The sequence below is a fragment of the Pseudophryne corroboree genome, chromosome 10 (genome assembly GCF_028390025.1).
Source record: "Pseudophryne corroboree isolate aPseCor3 chromosome 10, aPseCor3.hap2, whole genome shotgun sequence".
NCBI lineage: Eukaryota > Metazoa > Chordata > Amphibia > Anura > Myobatrachidae > Pseudophryne > Pseudophryne corroboree.
In genome coordinates, this window is record NC_086453.1 from 101,850,098 (window position 1) to 101,869,608 (window position 19,511).

Consider the following 19,511-nt stretch of genomic DNA (forward strand, 5'->3'; position numbering starts at 1 on the left):
AATCAGCTGCCATGTCCTGCTACATACTGTATCAGAATGTAAACCTGAGCAATCTGGGGTTACACAGTCCAAAAGAAGCCACAAGCAGAACTTTGGCAGTTTATATTTTTGTTCATGGACCATTTAAATTATTTTGCCTCCACTATGTCATGTCGAGTTTGTTAAAACGTTTGGTGGAACTTCTCCTGTGACTGTGGGTTTAAATGCCGGATGCAACATGTATGGGCGTTATGTACTGTACTGTACTTATAGGTGGTTACATGGGGTGCAGTATGGTATTCCGGCGGCCGGGATCCCGGCGGCCAGCATACCGATGCCGGGATCCCGACCGCCGGCAGCTGGGTGAGTGCAAATGAGACCCTTGCGGGCTTGCTGCGCTCACCACGCGCGCCATGCTATTTATTCTCCCTCCAGGGGGGTCGTGGACCCCCAAGAGGGAGAATAATTGTCGGTATGCCGGGTGTTGGGATTCCGGCGCCAATATACCTTGTGCCGGGATCCCAACAGCCGGCATACTGAAGACCACACGTTACATGGTGTAGGGATAATTAGTATGGCAGTGTTTACCATGTGCATTGATACCCAGTTCATCATGTTTATTATAAAAAAATGACCAGAGGGAATATAAATGCCTCTCGATTCAATGCCCAGTTATAATGGTTTCTAGTAATATACTGTAAGGTGATCTAAATGATAGATCTAACATGCACTTGTCTTACAAAATCTGATAACTCACTATTTAGATGTAGCGTTCATCTTTACTGCGATGCGTACGTGCAGACATATGCACTGCGGCAGCCACTTGCATCGGGCTTCGACTGTTCGCGATCGCATAATATAACATCTATGGATCACGGGTGCGAATAGTCACACGTGTCCCCTAATATGCACGCGCATTGCGGCGAGCTAGTGGCACCCGTGAAGCTTGCTACAGCTGTTCATAGTCTGTTCATCTGATGGACTCGTGGGTTGAGGCCCTTGCAAAATTTAGAGATTGACACTTGTTCCATTTTTTTTTTTATTTTTTTTAAATTCTAGCAGAATTTCTCTTCATTAATTTGTCAGCAAATTATAAAATTCTACATTTTCAAACACGATAAAGGGTGAGGTAAACTAGGGCTATATTATTTTGACATTAGAAGGGAGGGTTAGGGGGTGGAATGGGGAGGGGTAGTATACTTACCTAGTGGGTGTCGGGATCCGACACGTTAGGATGCTGCTGTCTGTATTCTGACCGTTGGCAACCCAAGCTCCGGGATCTGATACCATCCCATTCTGAAGGTGGTAGGTTGCCAGTGTTTAAGATGAACCAGCCGCTAGAGATGAAGCCTGTACGCCTCCTAGGCTGTAGTCAGTGAGGCTAATTCAGAGATGTACATACAGTATATCTACGATTCTTGTTAATCTGTGCCTGCACAGGAACTGTACGGTGCATGAGTCGCAGTGCTCCCTAAGGCCCAGCACTATTGATTGCGACTGTTTGGGGGCAGAGGATGGGCACCGACGGCCAGCGTTACAGAAAACGGGGGAGAGGTCTTTGGATGCAGTGTGAATTACATGCCCGTCTTTAGTAACCCGAGGGTTACCCAAATGACCGATGAGGATTAGGTAAACATCGGAATGGTCTGGACCCGGAACGCAGGACTGGACTGGTTATTACCCCATCCCTGGACCATAAGGGAAGGCTGTAATCTCTCTCTCTCCACCTCCCTGATGACAGTTGTCACAGGCACCCCCAGGACAGGACACCCCCATATGAGGACAAGAACTCCAAGCTCCAAAATGGCAGAGGTTGCTGCAAGGAGCCGTTCCAGTTTGGCGTTCCGGTGTATACACCATTCCGGTTTTTACCCAATCCCTGACCGATGTTCATGCAGTTGATCCGATGCTGCATATTCGGATGCAGCTATGGATCACCAAAGCCGGCATTAGCATATCATAACACAGCACATGACCTGCGTCAATCTCTCAATCAGTGTTGTGATTGGTCTTTTTATTTGAAGCTATTGAAACCAGCAGCTGAGGAGAGGGATCTTAGCTGAGACACAGCCTTGTCCTATCAGGTGTAATGGGCCTTAAAGGGCACTGCAGACTGGGCGACCCGCCGCTGAGCTGCCCAACAGGCGATACGGCCGACACGGCAGCAGGGGGGGAGGGGGGGGGAGTGAAGTTTCATCACTTCCCCTGTCACCATAGCAATGCATGCTAATACGGACAATCTCGTCCATATTGGCCTGCATGTATAAGCGACCCGGCACCAAAGATGAACGAGCACGGCCCGCACATCTTTCATCGTTGGTGCATACACACTGAAAGATATCCCCACCCGACCCTCCCCAGGAGGGACACAATGCTCTGCTTCTGGACTTCCCTCTTAATGTATGATTGCCATCACCTGTGCTGAACAGGTTAATTAATAAGAAAGGTGTTTCACCACAGGTGATGGCAATCATAAGTTAAGAGGGAAGTCCAGGAGCAGCATTCTGTGCCTCCTGGAGAGGGTCGTTGGGAGGCATGCTTTCAGTGTTACAACGTAGTGTGTAGGGCCTATACAGAATAGAGCAAATCAGGCGCATGCTCAGTGGGGTATTAGCGACAATGGAGGTCTGCTTTCCACAAAGACTTATAAAACACACACACACACACACACACACACACACACACACACACACACACACACACACACACACACACACACACACACACACACACACACACACACACACACACACTTAAGATAAATGACCGCTATCATATGAGGACGCTGTAATAAGGAACGCATGTTTACATTTGGGAGCTGCAGCAGAACAGCAGCGGAGGGGTTAATGTGCTCCGCAGAGAATGCCGGGTATAGAACTCTCTCCGCCCCTCGGCTGGTTAGCAGCAGTACTACTAAGGACTTTCTGCCTGCGCTGCCGCTTACAATATGCATGGAACGTTGGGGATTTAAATGGCCACACATATAACGGAGGGACGGGCTCGGTGCGGCCATCGCCTCCCAGGCTGAGATAGGTGAGTGCTCTGTGCCTGCGCTGCGTAGTGTGTACAGTGCTATAATATAATGCAGTCACTGCCAAACATATTTGATGGGGTTATATATTGCAATGTATGGTGTAAACTGTATAGCAAATAACAAGAATGTGATGGGTTCGCTGATGTCAGTGTGCACACCCTAAAGCCATCATACACTGTGCACAACAATCACATCACGTCACACAGCGGAGCGTCACACTGCAGGTAATCTGATGAAAGGTGCGTATTTGTTTTATTTACATACAGAATGCAGTGAGGACATTCCCATCGGTATGCTGGGGACAGCAGGAGCTGCAAGCTAGAACCATATGAGGTGCTCGGTTCTGTGCTGGTGAAGAAGGTTAGTGCAACAATGTAGTGATTGCAAAATCTAAGGCCCCCATTTAACAACGATGCTTATTAGCAGCAGCATATTTCATTTAGTATTGCAGTGATCCTAACGCATGTGCCTTTGGTATGTAACATCACTTACCCCTCCGGCGAGGTCCCCATCCTTGGCGGTGTCCAGTGGCGCTTCTAGAGAGGAGGAGGCCGGTGTGCAGACTCTGCCTGGGCCCCCTCATCTGTAGCCAGCAGCGCTGTAGGCTCTGGGCACTAGGGGACGATAGTACTGTACCAGAGTCTAGTGCGTATGCACAGATCTCCGGAAATATGTCAGCAGCGCCATTTACCGGAGATTGCTTAGAGATGCTGCCGCCGGCAGGGGACTCCAGAGAGGTGAGTATTTAAAATATGGGAGCAGAGTGTGCTGTGTGCGCTCCCCCCCCCCCCCCCCTGGACCCCGGAGCTTTCAGTGTGTAAGCACCAACGATGAACGATGCGCGGCCCCGCGCTCGTTCATCGTTGGTGCCGGGTCGCTTATACATGCAGGCCAATATGGCCAATCACGTCCTTATTAGCTTGCATTGCTATGGGGCCGGGTGATGAGGGGAGTGAAGAAACTTCAGCGGCATATCGCCTAATGTGTAGGGCCCATTACACCTGATGGGAATCAGGCAGTGCCTGGTAGGCTTTTCTGTGGGGACCGTAACGCTATTGCCATCTAAAGATGGTGTAAGCGGTACAGTGACAAACTGCGGGAAGCTAAGCTTACTGCTGTTTGTTAAATACTGAAAGGAGGCCATGCAGGTACTAAAGGGGTTTTGTCTCGTTGTTAAATGGGCCCTAAGGATCTGACCTTCTGCAGCCACGGGACTGAATTTCCTGAAGTATTAATGGATAAAACTAACATTTACAAAAACTATTACAAGGTACTATGCTGTACTGTGGAGATATGTGCGGCTGTTGCAGAATTGGTCACAAAATGGGGGTTAAATTCATTCTGGAACAATCTGCACACAAGAATAGCCCTATGCAGAGCTCTAGATGCGTTCCTGTCATAAACAGTAGCATTTGGGTCTGATTTACACCAGATTCGTTCAATAGACACTTGTGTTACATCTACATCCATGTTGTAAACTATTTTATGTGCAAGAAATGCTTTCATCATTCGGAATCAATACATCGGAAGCCTTTCTCCTGAACACACCCAAAACATTGCTTTAATACCTCCACAAGAGCGTAGAGTTGATCAAGAAAGTACCAGGTGATGTCTACGGTGTGTTTGCGAACAGGTAATCGCTTGCGTGGCGACATAATCATCACCTGCCTCTGTCCACCTGCACATAAACCAGCTTTCTCTTACGTCCCAGAAGATGCTGGGGTTCACATTAGTACCATGGGGTATAGGTGGGTCCACTAGGAGCCATTGGCACTTTAAGAGTTTAATAGTGTGGGCTGGCTCCTCACTCTATGCCCCTCCTACCAGACTCAGTTTAGAAAATGTGCCCGGAGGAGCCGGTCACAGCTAGGGGAGCTCCTAGAGCTTCTTTGTTTTTTTTTTTAATGTTTTTTTTTCTAAGAGTGTTTAGGCACAGGGAGGCTGCTGGCAACAGCCTCCCTGCTTCGTGGGACTTGGGGAGGGGGAGTAGTGTCCAACCTAGAGAGGTTAATGGCTACTATCTCCGCTGACAGGACACTGAGCTCCTGAGATTGATGATCGTTAGCCGCCCGAGGCGACCACTCACTTCCGCAGCATGCCGCCACCCCCTAACAGCCAGAAGATTCCGGTGGTGAGTGTGATGGCGGCAACAGGTTGGGAGCGCAGTACTGACGCTGCGCTCCAGAGGCTCAACGGTACACAGTGCGGCGCTAGGAGGGGTGCCCTGAGCCAGCGCACATACCCTAAACTGGTCACTCAGGCTATCGGGGACCTCAGTAATGTTGCTAGCACCATACCTCCGGCCAGTATAAAGATTTCAGAGTGCAGGAAGACGCGCCATGTTCAGGGGGCAGAGCTTCTCCTCAGAGTGGACCCAGCAGCTCACCAGCACTATATTTTCCCTGCAGATCTGTAGACTGAGACGCTGACAGGGAGCGCTGTCCCTCCACACGACTCCAACTATCCTGTGCGGTACCAGGGGGTTGTAGAAGGAGGAGGCGGAGGAAGGGGGGGCGGTAGTTTACTGTGTAGTCTATTAAGGGTGCACAGGCAGCGCCAGGTATTTAATTTATAACTGCCTGATATAGCGCTGTGTGTGCTGGCTCCAAACTCTGTGTTCTTTTGAAAGTACTTGGGGGAAACTGTGTCTGACATTTTTCTGTGTCCAGGGACTCTGTGTCTTATGCTGCAGAGGAAGTATCTTCTCCAGCGGAATCCAATCCGTGTACTCAGGAATGTAATACCATGTTTCAAGCTCCTGAATCTGAGACCTAATGGCTGGCTTCCATTAAGGGAATGATATCTCGGATTTCTACTAGGGTAGCCCATACTGAGGCTGAAACTCAGGTTTTAAAGAAATCTATGGAAGTTTGGTCAGGTTCTATCCCTATTACTTCTAAGCCCCCTGGCATTTACCCAAAGAAATGTGCACTTGCCCAGATTATGCAAGCCGACACGGATACCGATTTTGACACGGCGGACGGTGATGGGGATGTGCTGAGGGGGGCGGCATCCCTTGCAAAGGTGGTGCAGCTCATGATTGAGGCCATTAGGGATGTGTTACACATTACTGACACACCACCTGAGCAGGTTGAGGAGGCTTACTTTACAGACAATAAGTAAGCCTCGCTAACCTTCCCTGCGTCTAAGGAATTAAACGCATTATTTGAAAAGTCCTGGGAAACCTGGGAGAAAAAATTCCAGATTCCAAAAAGGGTTCTTGTTGCTTTTCCCTTCCCTGAGGAAGATAGAAAAAAAATGGGAGAACCCTCCCATAGTTGACGCATCTGTCTCCAGATTGTCAAAAAGGTGGTTTTAACTGTCCTTGGATCTACCGCGTAAAAAGATCCGGCTGATCGCAAGATTGACACTACGCTCAAATCCATATACACTGCTTCAGGAGTGGCGTTAAGGCCCACTATTGCTTGTGTATGGATTTCTAAAGCCATAGTAAAGTGGTCAGGCTCATTACTAGAGGATTTAGATTCGATGGATAGAACTGTTTTTACGTAAAACATACAGGTACAGAATTCTGCTGGTTTCAGGGTAGAGTCCATGAAGGACCTGGGTACTATGAATGCGAGGATATCTTCCATGGCTGTCTCAGCACGCAGGGGACTCTGGCTTCGCCAATGGTCTGCAGATGCGGAATCCTGGAGAAGTGTGGAGAACCTACCCTTCACAGGTCAGGTTCTATTTGGGGAAGCGTTGGATGCGTGGATTTCCACGGCAACTGCGGGTAAGTCGACCTTTCTTCCCTCAGCTGCTCCTTCTATGAAGAAACCCTTTTCTGCATCATCATCACAGTCCTTTCAGACTGCAAAGACGAAAAAGTCCAAGCCTCCTACCACCTTCTTTAGAGGTGGTCGAGCAAAATCCAAAAAGCCTGCACCTTCCCAGGAACAAAAGCCTGCTTCTGCTTTCTCAAAATCTTCAGCATGACGGTGGACCGCACAGCCTGGAGAACGGGACGTGGGTGCGAGGCTCAGAAGTTTCAGCCACGTCTGGGTGTCGTCCGGCCTAGACCCCTGGATACTGGATGTTGTGTCCCAGGGGTACAGGCTAGAGTTTCAAGAACTCCCGCCTCCCCGATTCTTCAAATCAGGCTTGCCAACTTTACTGACGGAAAGAGCTATTCTACAGGAAACCATCCAAAAATTGGAAAAGTCAGAGGTCATTGTTCCAGTTCCACCTCATCTGAAACACACCTCATCTGAACCTTTTCGTGGTACAGAAACCTTATGGTTCGGTCAGACCGATTTTGAACTTAAAATCGTTAAACCCTTATCTGAGGGAGTTCAAATTCAAAATGGAATCTTTGAGAGCGGTGATCTCAGGTCTGAAGGAGGGAGAGTTTCTGGTATCCCTAGATATCAAGGATGCGTACCTCCACATTCCAATTTAGCCCCCGCATCAGGCTTATCTCAGATTTGCACTGTTAGACAGTCACTATCAGTTCCAGGCACTGCCATTCGTTCTCTCCACGGCGCCAGGGGTGTTCACCAAGGTGATGGCAGAGATGATGGTTCTCCTCCGCAGACATGGAGTGAACATAATTCCATATCTGGACGATCTGCTGATAAAGGCATCGTCCAGGGAGAAGTTGTTGCTCTCATAACTCATCTGCTCAGGGATCATGGTTGGATCCTGAACCTTCCAAAGTCACATTTGGAGCCGACAAGGAGATTGTCTTTCCTGGGGATGATCCTCGGCACGGAAGTGCAGAGGGTGTTTCTACCGGTGGAGAAAGCGTTGGTGATACAATCAATGGTCCAGGATGTCTTGAAGCCTGCCCGGGTATCGGTTTCAGTGCATTCGCCTTCTGGGGAAGATGGTTGCCTCCTACGACGCTCTACAGTACGGAAGATTTCATGCTCGGTCCTTCCAACTGGATCTCCTCGACAAGTGGTCAGGATCTCACCTACACATGCACCAGAGGATACGTCTGTCGCCGAAAGCAAGGATTTCACTCCTCCGGTGGCTGCAAATTCCTCGCCTTCTGGAGGGCCGCTGGTTCGGGGTTCAGAACTGGTTCCTTCTAACCACGGATGCAAGTCTCAGGGGCTGGGGCGCAGTCACTCAAAGGGAAACCTTCCAAGGAAGGTGGTAAAGTCTGGAATCCATTCTTTCAATAAACATTCTGGAACTAAGAGCCGTATACAACAGTCTTCTCCAAACGGCACATCATCTGCAAGATCAGGCCATTCAAGTACATTCGGACAATGTAACGACGGTGGCCTACATCAACTGACAGGGAGGAACAAAGAGCAGAGCTGCTATGTCAGAGGTAACGAAAATCAGCTGTTGGCAATCTTCATTCCAGGAGTGGACAACCTGGGAAGTGGACTTCCTCAGCAGGCACGATCTCCATCCAGGAGAAAGGGGCCTCTATTCGGAGGTGTTCACAGAGGTGACCAGTCGTTGGGGCGTGTCTCAAATAGACATGATGGCCTCGCATCTCAATAAGAAACTTCGGAGGTACTGTTCCAGGTTGAGTACCCACAAGCAGTGGCGGTGGATACCCTAGTAACACCGTGGGTGTTCAAATCGGTGTATTTGTTCCCTCCACTTCCACTCAGTCCAAGAATTCTAAAACTCATAAAGAGAACAAGAGTTCAGGCAATTCTCATTGCTCCGGACTGGCCAAGGAGAGCTTTGTACGCGTATCTTCTGGACTTACTGCTGGAAGATCCGAGGCCTCTTCCTCTTCGCGAGGACCTTCTGCAACAGGGGCCGTTCGCTTATCAAGACTTACCGCGGCTATGTTTGACTGCATGGAGGTTGAACGCCAGATCTTAGCCCGGAAGGGTATTCCGTGCAAGGTTATTCCTACCCTGATACAGGCTAGGAAAGGAGTAACGTCTAAACATTACAATCGCATTTGGAAAAAATATGTATCTTGGTGTGAATCCAAGAAGTTTCCTACGGTGGAGTTTTAACTTGGACGGTTTCTCCTCTTCCGGCAAGCAGGTGTGGATATGGGCCTGCGTTTGGGATCCGTAAAGGTCCAGATTTCGGCCTTATCCATTTTCTTCCAGAAACAATTGGCTGCCCTCCCTGAGGTTCAGACTTTTTTGAAAGGGGTTCTGCACATCCAGCCTTCCTTTGTGGCGCCGACGGCACCTTGGGATAATTAACGTGGTGTTGCATTTCCTGCAATCGGATTGGTTTGACCCTTTACAGGAGGCTGAGGTCAGGTTTCTCATGAGGAAGGCTGTCCCTTTGTCCTTGGCTTCTGCTCGACGTGTGTTGGAATTGGGGGCTTTGTCCTGTAAAAGCCCCTACTTAATCTTCCATGAAGATAGAGCTGAGCTCAGGACGCGTCAGCAATTCCTTCCAAAGGTTGTCGGCTTTTCATATCAACCAACCTATTGTGGTGCCAGTGGCTACTGACTCCTCAATTGCATCAAAGTCCTTGGATGTTGTGAGGGCTTTGAAGATCTATGTGAAGAGGACTGCTCGTCACAGGAGATCGGACTCTGTTTGTCCTTTATGATCCCAAGAAAATTGGGTGTCCTGCTCCTAAACAGACGATTTCTTGCTGGATCAGGTCCACTATCCAGCATGCTTATTCTACGGCAGGATTTCCGTGTCCAAAATCTGTTAAGGCCCACTCTACTCGTAAGGTGGGTTTTTCCTGGGCAGCTGCCCGGGGTGTCTCTGCTTTACAGCTTTGCTGAGCGGCTACTTGGTCAAAGTTGAACACGTTTGCTAGGTTCTACAAGTTCGATACTTCAACCAAACTTTAGGTCCTCGGAGGCCAATCAGTTCTGCAGGAGCCTCCACGCTCTTCCCTCCTGTTCTGGGAGGTTTGGTACATCCCCATGGTACTAATATGGACCCCAGCATCCTCTAGGTTGTAAGAGAAAATAGGATTTTAATTACCTACCGGTAAATCCTTTTCTCGTAGTCCGTAGAGGATGCTGGGCGCCCGCCAAGCACTTTGTTCTCCTGCAGTTGTTGTTTAGTTCAGTACTGCTTTGTTCTTAAGTGAGTACTGTGTTGTTACTTGGTTAAGTATGGTTCTTCAGCTGTTGCTGAGTTTTCAAGCTGATTAGCTTGTTTTGCCTTGTTTGTGTGAGCTGATGTGAATCTCGCCACTATCTGTGTAAATTCCTTCTCTCGAAGTTGTCCGTCTCCTCGGGCACAGTTTCTATACTGAGTCTGGTAGGAGAGGCATAGAGGGAGGAACCAGCCCACACTCTCGGGGGGTCATTCAGAGTTGATCGTTCGCTGGCTAGTTTTAGCAGCCGTGCAAACGCTATGCCGCCGCCCACTGGGGAGTGTATTTAGCTTAGCAGAAGTGCGAACGCATGTGCAGCCGAGCTCTGCAAAAACAGTTTGTGCAGTTTCTGAGTAGCTCTGAACCTACTCAGCGCTTGCGATCACTTCAGCCTATTCGTGTCCGGATTTGACGTCATACACCCGCCCAGCCTTGCCTGCGTTTTTTTCAGATACGCCTACGTTTTTGCAAACCCTCCCTGAAAACTGTCAGTTGACACCCAGAAATGCCCCCTTTCTGTCAATCTTCTTGCGGCCGTCAGTGTAAATGAAAACTTCGCTAGAACCTGTGCACAACCACAATGGGCTTTGTACCCGTACGTCGCGTGTATGCATTGCGGGGCATACGCATGCACAGAAATGCAGTTTTTTTTTAGCCTGATCGCTGCGAACAATGGCAGCTAGCGGTCAACTCGGAATGACCCCCTCAAACTCTTAAAGTGCCCATGGCTCCTGGTGGACCCGTCTATACCCCATGGTACTAATATGGACCCCAGTATCCTCTACGGACTACGAGAAAAGGATTTACCGGTAGGTAATTAAAATCCTATTTTCCATGAAGGTTGAAGATCCAAAATTTTACAAATATGGTGAATATTTTCCTGCAGGAAAGTCACAGAGCTCCCATTCAGATAACATTTCCAGAATAAATGTATATACCGGAGTCTTATGCTGCACTACCCGGTACGGTATAAAAACAATTCCTAGCCGACCTGATGTTCCAATCTCTGGAGGCCTTGAATCTTCTCCATGTACCAAAAAGGAGCTGCAGGCCGACATTGCAGCTTCTTACTGATCCTCTTCCTCACGCCATGGCTGTGATTTAAAGTTGGCAAAACAGTAATTTAAACTTTCAATAAAAAAAAAAAAAAAAAAAAAAAAAAAAGTTCACCAAACAGCAGGTAAATATAAATGCAATGAGTAAGTGGAAATACAGTTTTATACCTGGGGTCAGGGTTGGACTGACCCAAAGGGGCACAGGGGAAATGGCTAGCGGGCCCCACCCCCTCCTTTAGAGGTCGGGTTCCAAACTGTCAATTTATACATTGTTACTCTATTAGACTGTCCGTTACCTGGAGGAACATTTTACCCATATATGAAAAGTGACGTCTTATACTTTCTAGTAGGTACAGTGCCCCCGGCAAGAGAGTACTTTGAAGATGGACATGCTTGAAAGGCCCATTGCAAAAAGAATGCTCTCTTTGGATGCTCTCTGTCTGGTCTTGGAGATCTGACAGGTAGCTTCCCTTTTCCCCATATGATGTTCCCTCCCCAGGGTATTTTTCCCAAACCGACCAGTTGGCATCTAGGGAGTTGTGGCATCATGCACCCCAATCTATACAAGAATACAGCAGAGGGGGCCATAAGCAATGCTCACCATATGGAGCCACCCCTGCTGGAAGAAGATCCTGGGGGGCTCCCCCTCCTTAACTCCACTCTGCCTCGGCCCACTCTGCACTTGAGGCAAGCACTGTAGACACACAGCCTCCACCTCTCCTACCTGGAGACGACTAAACGAGAAGATCAATGCCATCTGGGGGGACCCATCCTCCTGTGATAAGCCTGTTTTAACTCAACACTAAAGGTGTATACACACAGAGATTTTGACTGAGAGATTTCCCTTGAACTGGCAGTAGGAGATTTTGTACACATGGTGAGATCCTTGCAATGCCCGATTTTCACTTGTGATTTCCCTTGAACTCCCTGGAGCCCAGATAGCACAGATTTTGATTAACTGTTCTTGAGATCTGGACTGTGTGTGCTGACGATTTTGGCTTATGTGAGATTTTGGCTTATGTGAGATGTCATTGACATGTGAGATGAACTAGATAGTACACCGATCTAGCAAGGATTGACTTGCCTGCACAGTCTATCTTTTCTTGAGATTCCGACCTGACTGGATCGAATCGGGATCTGCACTAACTTTTCTTGCGATTTTGACTATATAGTCAAAATCGTAAGAAAATATCTCACTGTGTGTACACACCCTAACTTTACCAGAGATTTTGACTAAGTGTGCCAGAGATTTTGGCTATGGGAGATTTTGGCTATCTCATTTAAATAAGGGGATGAGTGGGAGAGTATGTATGTATGTATGTATGTATGTATGTATGTATGTAATCCTCACTGGACACAACAGCAATCCTCTGCAGCCTCCTCAAGATGTGAGCCGTACCACGGGCTCAATGGATTTACATGTAGAAAGAACAAATGAGGGGCGCGGAGTATAACATCCGATATGGAAATGACCTTGATGGTTGAAACGCGTTGGCGTGACGACAGAGTGGACGTGCTGACGTCCTGTATGCTGCCCTGACTGTGTAACGCGTATACCGGTGAGCGGGGAATTGCCGGCGGGAGGTTTCCATATCGGATGTTATCCGGAGACACCGAGGGGGACCGACTGAGCCGTTTATAATAAACTGATATGTATGTATCTATGTAATACAATTAAAATAACTGTTGAAGCACTTTACTTATACTCCGCGCCCCTCATTTGTTCTTTCTCTAACGTCCTAGTGGATGCTCTGGACTCCGTCAGGACCATGGGGATTAGCGGCTCCGCAGGAGACAGGGCACAAAAATAAAGCTTTAGGATCAGGTGGTGTGCACTGGCTCCTCCCCCCATGACCCCCCTCCAAGCCTCAGTTAGGTTTTTGTGCCCGTCCGAGCAGGGTGCAATCTAGGTGGCTCTCCTAAAGAGCTGCTTAGAAAAAGTTTTTAGGTTTTTTTATTTTCAGTGAGTCCTGCTGGCAACAGGCTCACTGCAACGAGGGACTTAGGGGAGAGAAGTGAACTCACCTGCGTGCAGGATGGATTGGCTTCTTAGGCTACTGGACACCATCAGCTCCAGAGGGATCGAACACAGGCCCAGCCATGGAGTCCGGTCCCGGAGCCGCGCCGCCGACCCCCCTTGCAGATGCCGAAGATTGAAGAGGTCCAGAAACAGGCGGCAGAAGACTTTTCAGTCTTCATGAGGTAGCGCACAGCACTGCAGCTGTGCGCCATTGTTGTCAGCACACTTCACACAGCGGTCACTGAGGGTGCAGGGCGCTGGGGGGGGGCGCCCTGGGCAGCAATGTATAATACCTTTTTTATGGCTAAAAATACATCACATATAGCCCTTGAGGCTATATGGATGTATTTAACCCCTGCCAGATCTCACAAACTCCGGGAGAAGAGCCCGCCGAAATAGGGGGCGGGGCTTATTCTCCTCAGCACACAGCGCCATTTTCCTGCTCAGCTCCGCTGTGAGGAAGGCTCCCAGGACTCTCCCCTGCACTGCACTACAGAAACAGGGTAAAACAGAGAGGGGGGGCACTTTTTTGGCGATATTACTATATTTAAGCTGCTATAAGGATACAACACTTATATAGGGTTGTTCCCATATATATTATAGCGCTTGGGTGTGTGCTGGCAAACTCTCCCTCTGTCTCCCCAAAGGGCTAGTGGGGTCCTGTCTTCAATAGAGCATTCCCTGTGTGTCTGCTGTGTGTCGGTACGTGTGTGTCGACATGTATGAGGACGATGTTGGTGTGGAGGCAGAGCAATTGCCGGTAATGGTGATGTCACCCCCCAGGGAGTCGACACCGGAATGGATGGCTTTGTTTATGGAATTACGTGATAATGTCAGCACATTACAAAAATCAGTTGACGACATGAGACGGCCGGCAAACCAGTTAGTACCTGCCCAGGAGTCTCAGACACCGTCAGGGGCTGTAAAACGCCCTTTACCTCAGTCGGTCGACACAGACCCAGACACGGACACTGAATCTAGTGTCGACGGTGAAGAAACAAACGTATTTTCCAGTAGTGCCACACGTTATATGATCACGGCAATGAAGGAGACTTTACATATCTCTGATACTGCAAGTACCACAAAAAGGGGTATTATGTGGGGTGTGAAAAAACTACCTGTAGTTTTTCCTGAATCAGAGGAATTGAATGATGTATGTGATGAAGCGTGGGTTAACCCAGATAGAAAAGTGCTAATTTCAAAAAAGTTATTGGCATTATACCCTTTCCCGCCAGAGGTTAGGGCGCGCTGGGAAACACCCCCTAGGGTGGATAAGGCGCTCACACGCTTATCAAAACAAGTGGCGTTACCGACTCCTGATACGGCCGCCCTCAAGGATCCAGCTGATAGGAGGCTGGAAACTACCTTAAAAAGTATATACACACATACTGGTGTTATACTGCGACCAGCCATCGCCTCAGCCTGGATGTGCAGTGCTGGGGTGGTCTGGTCGGATTCCCTGACTGAAAATATTGATACCCTGGATAGGGACAGTATTTTATTGACTTTAGAGCAATTAAAGGATGCTTTTCTTTATATGCGAGATGCTCAGAGGGATATTTGCACTCTGGCATCGAGAGTAAGTGCGATGTCCATATCTGCCAGAAGAAGTTTATGGACGCGACAGTGGTCAGGTGATGCGGATTCCAAACGGCATATGGAAGTATTGCCGTATAAAGGGGAGGAATTATTTGGCGTCGGTCTATCGGATCTGGTGGCCACGGCTACTGCCGGAAAATCCACCTTTTTACCTCAGACCCCCTCCCAACAGAAAAAGACACCGTCTTTTCAGCCGCAGTCCTTTCGGTCTTATAAGAACAAGCGGGCAAAAGGACAGTCATATCTGCCCCGAGGCAGAGGAAAGGGTAAGAGAGGGCAGCAAGCAGCTCCTTCCCAGGAACAGAAGCCAGCCCCGGGTTCTGCAAAGCCCTCAGCATGACGCTGGGGCTTTACAAGCGGACTCAGGAGCGGTGGGGGGTCGACTCAAGAATTTCAGCGTGCAGTGGGCTTGCTCACAGGTGGACCCCTGGATCCTGCAGGTAGTATCTCAGGGTTACAGGTTGGAATTCGAGAAGTCTCCCCCTCGCCGGTTCCTAAAGTCTGCTTTGCCAACGTCTCCCTCAGACAGGGCGACGGTATTGGAAGCTATTCACAAGCTGTTTTCTCAGCAGGTGATAGTCAAGGTACCCCTCCTACAACAGGGAAAGGGGTATTACTCCACACTATTTGTGGTACCGAAGCCGGACGGCTCGGTAAGACCTATTCTAAATCTGAAATCTTTGAACCTGTACATACAAAAATTCAAGTTCAAGATGGAGTCACTCAGAGCAGTGATAGCGAATCTGGAAGAAGGGGACTTTATGGTGTCCCTGGACATAAAAGATGCTTACCTGCATGTCCCAATTTGCCCTTCACATCAAGGGTACCTCAGGTTCGTGGTGCAAAACTGTCATTATCAGTTTCAGACGCTGCCGTTTGGATTGTCCACGGCACCTCGGGTCTTTACCAAGGTAATGGCCGAAATGATGATTCTTCTGCGAAGAAGAGGCGTATTAATTATCCCTTACTTGGACGATCTCCTGATAAGGGCAAGGTCCAGAGAACAGCTGGAGGACGGAGTAGCACTAACCCAAGTAGTGCTGCAACAACACGGGTGGATTCTGAATTTTCCAAAATCTCAGTTGACCCCGACAACACGTCTGCTGTTCCTGGGAATGATTCTGGACACGGTTCAGAAAAAGGTGTTTCTTCCGGAGGAGAAAGCCAAGGAGTTATCCGAACTTGTCAGGAACCTCCTAAAACCAGGAAAAGTGTCTGTGCATCAATGCACAAGAGTCCTGGGAAAGATGGTGGCTTCTTAAGAAGCGATTCCATTCGGCAGATTCCACGCACAAACTTTTCAGTGGGATCTGCTGGACAAATGGTCCGGATCGCATCTGCAGATGCATCAGCGGATAACCTTATCGCCACGGACAAGGGTGTCTCTTCTGTGGTGGTTGCAGAGTGCTCATCTGTTAGAGGGCCGCAGATTCGGCATACAGGACTGGGTCCTGGTGACCACGGATGCCAGTCTGAGAGGCTGGGGAGCGGTCACACAGGGAAGAAACTTCCAGGGAGTATGGTCAAACCTGGAGATATCTCTTCACATAAATATACTGGAGCTAAGAGCGATTTACAATGCTCTAAGCCTGGCAAAACCCCTGCTTCAGGGTCAGCCGGTGTTGATCCAGTCGGACAACATCACGGCAGTCGCCCACGTAAACAGACAGGGCGGCACAAGAAGCAGGAGAGCAATGGCAGAAGCTGCAAGGATTCTTCGCTGGGCGGAAGATCATGTGATAGCACTGTCAGCAGTGTTCATTCCGGGAGTGGACAACTGGGAAGCAGACTTCCTCAGCAGACACGATCTACACCCGGGAGAGTGGGGACTTCATCCAGAAGTCTTCCACATGATTGTGAACCGTTGGGAAAAACCAAAGGTGGACATGATGGCGTCTCGCCTCAACAAAAAACTGGACAGGTATTGCGCCAGGTCAAGAGACCCTCAGGCAATAGCTGTGGACGCTCTGGTAACGCCGTGGGTGTTCCAGTCAGTGTATGTGTTTCCTCCTCTGCCTCTCATACCAAAAGTACTGAGAATTATACGGCAAAGGGGAGTAAGAACGATACTCGTGGCTCCGGATTGGCCAAGAAGAACTTGGTACCCGGAACTTCAGAAGATGCTCACGGAAGATCCGTGGCCTCTACCTCTAAGACGGGACCTGCTTCAGCAGGGACCGTGTCTATTCCAAGACTTACCGCGGCTGCGTTTGACGGCATGGCGGTTGAACGCCGAATTCTAAGGGAAAAAGGCATTCCGGAAGAGGTCATTCCTACACTGGTAAAAGCCAGGAAGGAGGTGACTGCACAACATTATCACCGCATTTGGAGAAAATATGTTGCGTGGTGTGAGGCCAGGAAGGCCCCCACGGAGGAATTTCTATTGGGTCGATTCCTACATTTCCTGCAAACAGGATTGTCTATGGGCCTCAAGTTGGGGTCCATTAAGGTTCAAATTTCGGCCCTGTCGATTTTCTTCCAGAAAGAATTGGCTTCAGTTCCTGAAGTCCAGACTTTTGTAAAAGGAGTACTACATATACAGCCCCCGGTTGTGCCCCCAGTGGCTCCGTGGGACCTTAATGTAGTTTTGGATTTTCTCAAATCCCATTGGTTTGAGCCACTCAAATCGGCGGATTTGAAATATCTTACGTGGAAAGTAACCATGCTACTGGCCCTGGCTTCAGCCAGGAGAGTGTCAGAATTGGCGGCTTTATCGTATAAAAGCCCATATCTGATTTTCCATTCGGACAGGGCAGAACTGCGGACGCGTCCTCATTTTCTGCCTAAGGTGGTGTCAGCGTTTCACCTGAACCAGCCTATTGTGGTGCCTGCGGCTACTAGCGATTTGGAGGATTCCAAGTTGCTGGACGTTGTCAGGGCATTGAAAATATATATTTCAAGGACGGCTGGAGTCAGAAAATCTGACTCGCTGTTTATACTGTATGCACCCAACAAGCTGGGTGCTCCTGCTTCTAAGCAGACGATTGCTCGTTGGATTTGTAGCACAATTCAACTTGCACATTCTGTGGCAGGCCTGCCACAGCCTAAATCTGTCAAGGCCCATTCCACAAGGAAGGTGGGCTCATCCTGGGCGGCTGCCCGAGGGGTCTCGGCATTACAACTCTGCCGAGCAGCTACGTGGTCGGGGGAGAACACGTTTGTAAAATTCTACAAATTTGATACCCTGGCTAAAGAGGACCTGGAGTTCTCTCATTCGGTGCTGCAGAGTCATCCGCACTCTCCCGCCCGTTTGGGAGCTTTGGTATAATCCCCATGGTCCTGACGGAGTCCCCAGCATCCACTAGGAGGTTAGAGAAAATAAGATTTTACTTACCGATAAATCTATTTCTCGTAGTCCGTAGTGGATGCTGGGCGCCCATCCCAAGTGCGGATTGTCTGCAATACTTGTACATAGTTATTGTTACAAAAAAAATCGGGTTGTTATTGTTGTGAGCCGTCTGTTCAGAGGCTCCTACGTTGTCATACTGTTAACTGGGTTCAGATCACAAGTTGTACGGTGTGATTGGTGTGGCTGGTATGAGTCTTACCCGGGATTCAAAATCCTTCCTTATTGTGTACGCTCGTCCGGGCACAGTATCCTAACTGAGGCTTGGAGGGGGGTCATGGGGGGAGGAGCCAGTGCACACCACCTGATCCTAAAGCTTTATTTTTGTGCCCTGTCTCCTGCGGAGCCACTAATCCCCATGGTCCTGACGGAGTCCCCAGCATCCACTACGGACTACGAGAAATAGATTTATCGGTAAGTAAAATCTTATTTTCTCTAACCTCCTAGTGGATGCTGGGGACTCCGTCAGGACCATGGGGAATAGCGGCTCCGCAGGAGACAGGGCACAAAAGCAAGCTTTTAGGATCACATGGTGTGTACTGGCTCCTCCCCCTATGACCCTCCTCCAAGCCTCAGTTAGGTTTTTGTGCCCGTCCGAGAAGGGTGCAATCTAGGTGGCTCTCTTAAAGAGTTACTTAGAAAAAGTTTTTAGGTTCTTTATTTTCAGTGAGTCCTGCTGGCAACAGGCTCACTGCATCGAGGGACTTAGGGGAGAGATTTTCAACTCGCCTGCGTGCAGGATGGATTGGATTCTTAGGCTACTGGACATAGCTCCAGAGGGAGTCGGAACACAGGGCTCGCCCTGGGGTTCGTCCCGGAGCCGCGCCGCCGACCCCCCTTGCAGACGCTGAAGATGAAGAGGTCCGGAACCAGGCGGCAGAAGACTCTCAGTCTTCATCAGGTAGCGCACAGCACTGCAGCTGTGCGCCATTGTTGTCAGCACACTTCACACAGCGGTCACGGAGGGTGCAGGGCGCTGGGGGGGGGCGCCCTGGGCAGCAATGTATAATACCTGTATGGCGAAAAATACATCACATATAGCCCTTGAGGCTATATGGATGTATTTAACCCCTGCCAGATATCTAAAACTCCGGAGAAGAAGCCCGCCGAAAAGGGGGCGGGGCCTATTCTCCTCAGCACACAGCGCCATTTTCCCTCACAGGCTGGTGGGAAGGCTCCCATGCTCTCCCCTGCACTGCACTACAGAAACAGGGTTAAAACAGAGAGGGGGGCACTGATTTGGCGATATGTGTATATATATATTAAAATGCTATAAGGGAGGAACACTTATATAAAGGTTGTCCCTGGATAATTATAGCGTTTTGGTGTGTGCTGGCAAACTCTCCCTCTGTCTCCCCAAAGGGCTAGTGGGTCCTGTCCTCTATCAGAGCATTCCCTATGTGTGTGCCGTATGTCGGTACGTGTGTGTCGACATGTATGAGGAAAATATTGGTGAGGAGGCGGAGCAAATTGCC

General features: G+C 49.2%; 1 protein-coding gene across 4 annotated transcripts in view; it reads left to right on the top strand.

The window, feature by feature from the left end:
• Positions 1-2,687: 2,687 nt before the first annotated feature.
• ZSWIM9 (zinc finger SWIM-type containing 9) overlaps positions 2,688-19,511 on the top strand; it is a 62,613-nt gene continuing 45,789 nt past the window's right edge. For 2 of the 4 annotated variants that reach the window (XM_063942672.1, XM_063942671.1), the window contains exons 1-2: positions 2,688-3,012; positions 3,280-3,373. The gene's annotated coding sequence lies outside the window, so the exon portion shown is untranslated. Of the gene's footprint in view, positions 3,013-3,181; positions 3,238-3,279; positions 3,374-19,511 lie in introns of those variants that run through there. The other 2 variants (XM_063942673.1, XM_063942674.1) reach the window with 2 other exon arrangements.